Below are 5,754 nucleotides of genomic sequence, written 5' to 3'. Positions count from 1 at the left end.
CCCTGGTTTTTAGCCCGCCTTTTAAAAAAGCATTAAAGCGGGCTTATGCAACCGCTCTCGTGTCCGTCCGTCCGTCCGTCGTCCGTGTAAGAGGAAGGAGATGAGCTAGAGGTCTAAAAATTTCAGGGTACCTTAGGGGTCACTCCTGGACAACGAAACGCCTGGTGCAAATCCCGGCAACCACCCCTAAGGCGGTGAAAGGGGGTAACAAAGAAGTAGTGGTTGGTCCAAAAAGTAGGAGAAACATATTTCCCCGTGGCTCCGTGGATAGCGGCGCTAACTACGGATCCACAGGTCGCCAGTTCAACTCCCATCAAAGGTAAGGTTGCGTTACAATAAAAAAATGTTCTAGACATGAGGTTGACGGTTTCCAGAGAGAAAGTGCCACTAAGGTGACCAGCCAGAAATTATATTTTCACCGCTAGGTATCTTTGCACCAGACAAGTTCTAGACATGTTCTATTCATATACATTGACTGGACTAGACAAGATTTAGTCACTTGTCTAGAAGTGGCACTTCTAGACATGTGACTAGACACGTTCTAGACGTCTAGAACTTCCTAGAACTTGTCTGTTTTAAGTCTAGTTTTACCTGTCTAGAAACAGTCCAGATTTTTTCTAGGTAGAACGTCAGGGTGTAATGAGATTGGGTGGTCTTCTCAGTATAGATCAAGACGGATTCTCACCCACCAAGTACCTTATGAAACAGGCAATTACGTCTTATTCCTTGAATCTGACTGTGCACTGTGTTTGCCCAAACTGTGGGTTCTACCTTTGTCAAGTAGAGAATGTTGCCAACATATGTGACAACTATGGACATGATTTTAATCCTAATGACAGGAAGAAATTGAAGAGCTACTGTCTCTATTTGTCTGTGAAGGAGCAGATAAAGGCACTCCTTGAGAGTGGCCTTTCATGTCATATTATAGACCCTAACAATCGATCAAAAAGCTTTCAAACAAATTATGAGGATGTGTTTGATGGAAAGTTATACAAAAAGCCTGTGCCTGAGGGAGCTCTATCCTTTCATTTTTTTGTTGACGGACTCCAGGTAAAAGCCTCTAGATGTTTTATATCTGTTTTGTTTTGGGAAGTTTTTATGTTGCGTGTGTGTGGTGTGCTGTTCTTTAAATTGTATCTTATTGTTTACAGGTATCGTCCACTAGCAAATACTCAGCGTGGCCAATACTTCTCACTTTAAATGAGCTACCATTGCACTTGCGAAAAAAATTTGTCATGGTGGCTTCTGTTTGGTTGGACAAGAAGTGTTAAACTTTGTCATTATCGTTTATGTAATGCTTATCAATTTAATATCTATTTAGTGTTGGTTACACTGTCAGTACACTGTCAATTGTCTTTTGCTATAAAAGCATTTGCTTACTGTAAATAAACCTGTCTCTTTAACCATTGACTGGACTGACTGGTTATTGACCTGCCTAACAATTCACCACGCTCAGCAATTACAACAGGTTATGGTAGCCCAGTGCACGCTTGAAGATTTGAGGTGAAACCACCAATTGATACATTGTCATCATGTTCTCAAGTAACGGGAGAAACGATGATGAGTTCGCTGATCCCTCCAATGCCGGAGATAATAGCCAGCATCAATCTTTCTATAATTTGTTTCCTAGTAGTAGTGTGCCTAACCCCCACAAGTTGAGCCCTGAACGCCACCGGGGACCGAGTCCAACCTTTGGAAATGGTAGAGGACACCGTGGTAGGGGAGGCCATGAAGGTTACACTAATTTTGGAAGTAGAGGAAGAGGAAACATTGGAGGTTTTAATGGGTAATGGTATTATAACCATAGTCCACGTCAAGGGAGAGAGTTTGGCTTTAGCACTAATCCTGTTCATACTGCTTATGTCTCACAGGGTAATCTGCCTGAGTCAAAGCAACTTACAGGCCCTAACAATTATGCCCAATGGTCTTTTGTAACGAAGGCCATTCTCATGGCTGAAGGAACATGGGGTGCTGTCACAGGAACTGACAATAGCATTAATAAGAATGATCTTGCTTTTTCGAAGTTGTGTCTAACTGTGGGTACTGATGTTGCCAACATTCTTTCACAGCCAAGCAAGTTTGGGATAAACTGGCATCTACCTACCCAGACTCAGGACTTGTATTAAGATGCTCTTTGGTACGTAGTCTCTTTCGTGCTTCTTTGGAGCGTTTTGGTTAAATAACAGAATATGTGAACCATATTATGGGACTGCAGCAAGGGCTTGTTTCTATGAAGGAAGGGTTGGATGATGACTTGCTTGCAATTGTAATGCTCAGTGGTCTTCCAAAGGAATTTGAGCCATTTGTGATGAGCTTTGAGAATTCAGAAGAGAACTTGACTTCCGATGGAGTCAGAGCCAGACTGCTTCGACAGGAACTACATGATGATTCAAGTCCACTTGATATTAATTCTGCCGTTGCCTGTTTCAGCAACAGTAAGCCAAGGTTTCCAGGCGAAAGGGACCCCAATGCTTCAGTTGTCTGCTATCACTGCCAGAAGTCAGGGCACAAGAAGCCCGGGTGTCCCGAGTTGAAAAAACCTCGTGGGAAGGTGCAACATCGCAAGGCCGAAGAAGGAAAGCCTGCCCCTCAACCTCAGCATGCTTCTCTCGCAGTCGTGAGTACTTTTCAGCAAGTAGACTCCGAGGAGCTGGTTTAGAGGTGGTATGACTTGCCATTGCTTATGCTGCCAACCTGTCCCCTAGAAATTAGTAAAGATGTGACTTTCATTGAAGTTGTCAGTATTTCTGATGTGAAGGTTGATGATAGAATCATTTATATTCTGATCAAACCATGTCACTTGAACCTGACGTTATAGTGCCAAGTGCACCAGTCTTAGAAGATGGAGCTTGTGATGATTATGCTTTAATAGGGTATTCCAGGCTATTCAAAACGGATGTAGGAAAAGAACAAACTCACTGACTTTTCTGTTTCCGTGATGGCTCTGATTTGTTGAGCTGATCACGTGTCACGACGGCGTTTCAGGTATGAAAAACCGTCAGGTCAGTTTCGAGCTCGCCTCCATATTTGAGAGGTTAGAATCGGACCAAACCACCATGGCAATTTCTCATACTGATCAGACGGAAACAGATTAATCGGTGAGTTTGTTCTTTTTCACTTCCGCTCTAGATAGCCTGGAACACCCTATTCAAGACTATGGTGATATGCATTGAAATAATGAAGATTTACATTCTAAAAGTCAGGAAGAGGAATACTTTTTCTCCAACTATACCTTGTCAGACCATCCAATTGTTGTTTGCATTGTCTGCTAATCATGACTGGCATTTTGTTTAGATATGTCCAGACAGCGTTCCTCAATGGCGATTTTGCGGAAGATGTCTATCTCCAACAGGCTGATGTCTTTATACTTCCGTGAGAAGAAAATGATGTGATGTATGCTATGCAAAGCTAATTACGGCCTTAACCAAGTTTGAAGGGCGTGAAATGAAGAGGCTTATAGCATACCAGAAGATCTTGGTTTTAAGATTTGTCCTCAAGAGTTTTGTCGTGTTCATAAACATTTGCCTAATTTGTGATCACATATTGTTAACAGGAAATGATTTATTATCCCCATTTACTGTGATAATCCTGGAGCAATTTTGATTGGTTCTGATGAACCCAGTGGAAGCCGTCTGAAGCGTTTAAATCTTCAGCATCACTTCACCAGTTCACGAAGTCCATGGTCAAGAAGGAAATCATCGAGATTCTTCCTTTCGATTAATTGTCAATCAAGACCTGGCATCGTATGATGTATTGTTTTTTGTAATATTTTTATCTTTGTGGTATCTTTCTATTTATCTATTTATTTATGTTTTTTTATTTTTGCATTGTGCTTATACATATTTTATAATTTGTTATTTCTGCAAATTTTATGCTTGTTCAAACTGTTTTAAAATTTAAATTGCACGCATTATGAGGGGGTGTTAAACTTTGTCAGTATCGTTTATGTAATGCTTATCAATTTAATATCTTTTTAGTGTTGGTTACACTGTCAGTAGACTGTCAATTGTCTTTTGCTAGAAAAGCATTTGCTTACTGTAAATAAACCTCTCTCTTTGACCATTGACTGGATTGGATGGTTATCGACCCGCCTCACAATTCACCACGCTCAGCAATTACAACAACCAAACATCAATGAGTACATGAAACCATTTGTGGAAGAATGCGTGGACATGTACCACAATGGGGTACCTTACACTGTGAACGGCATTATCAAAGTCCAGCAAATCATGGCTCTCTTGGGTGTGAGTGATTCAGTTGCTCGGCCTCTACTGAGGAATTCTAAGCAATTAAATGGTGAGTGTTCACTTGATTTTGATGTTTGTATGTGTATTTTGCATTTTAATCTAATGTCATCTTATTTTCAGGAAGGTTTGGCTGTGGCCTTTGTTACCATCATGCGTACCGTTGGAATTTTGGCAGGGGTAGAATTACCTCTTACTCACTCCGTCATGGAGAATTCCCTATGAGGTCACACCAAGAAACAATTGAGTTGGCAAGACAGGGAGATATGGATGGAAGATTTCACAGAGGCATAAGAGGAACATCTGTTTTATCTGACATTCCTACTTTTGATATTGTTCACTGCTTGGACCTAGACATATTTCATTGTATTGTTAATGTCGCTAAACGTTTTACTGGCCTGTGGATAGGTAAGAAAAGAGCAAGGGAAAGACAGCCGTACAATGTTCGTGATAGACTTGGTGTAATTGACAATCGTCTTTTGGCAATCACTACCACTGATGACATTTCTCGTGCTCCACGTTCTTTAATTGAAAGATCTGACTTCAGGGGGCACGAGTGGTTTTAGTGGGTTGTATTTTACAGTTTACCTGTCATGAAGAACATTTTGCCTGCCAGATTCTTGAACCACTGGGCTCTTTTGGTTCATGGTGTAGTTTTGCTGATGCAGAACTCAGTTGCTAAAACAGAGGTGGTATATGCACGCCGCTATTTCAAACAATTCAATGAAGAAATAGATATGTTATATGGTGCAGTTCATGTCACTTTCAATGTGCATCTTCTGACTCATTTGGAAAACAGTGTAGTAAACTTTGCTCAACCTTGGACTCATTCTGCTTTTATTTTTGAAAATTTTAATGGGGAGTTGAAAGCAGCTATCAAAAGTAGCAATGGTGTAGCTGAACAGATCACCAAGCACATGCAACTAAGAGTAGCTCTTCAAAAAATGAGGGCTGATTTAGAATCTTTTATGACTTTTCAGGAGAAAGAATACCTAACTAGCTATATGTACGCCAGACCACGTCTCGCGTAACAGGCTTCGCGATATCTCACGAAACACTGTTACGCTGCGATGCGCCTGGCGCACATATAGCGAGGCCTGCGGCGCTGACACCCGAGACGAGTTAATGGGAGGGTATTCGGGAACAGGGCCTTCCGGCCCCAAAATTTGATATGCTCACAGCATTTGTTGGGGACTTATTACTCTAAAATTAGGGACATGAAACATGAAACTTCTGCTGTTCCATAACAGTTTTCATTAAAGGTTCAAATTTTGACAGATTGTTATGTAAAACCAACGTTTTAGTGATTGAGCCTAAAGGAGGGTGTGGTTCGACGTCAAGTGTGTGGCTTAAGGGCGCGTTCGGATAAGGAAAGTCGGGTGGCGAGGCGGACGGGCGGGCGGGTGGTCGAGCGAGCGGTAATAGTCGGGTATTACCGAAACGGCAGTTTTTCTCGGACAGACTTCAAACTTTGGTTTTCGAGGTATTTTGATGCGGAGAACAAGATGAG

This window comes from Frankliniella occidentalis, unplaced genomic scaffold, assembly GCF_000697945.3.
Source record: "Frankliniella occidentalis isolate FOCC.00 unplaced genomic scaffold, Focc_3.1 Scaffold175, whole genome shotgun sequence".
Classification (NCBI taxonomy): Eukaryota; Metazoa; Arthropoda; class Insecta; order Thysanoptera; family Thripidae; genus Frankliniella; species Frankliniella occidentalis.
The sequence above is the reverse complement of the archived record's forward strand: the minus strand, read 5'-3'. Positions refer to the sequence as shown.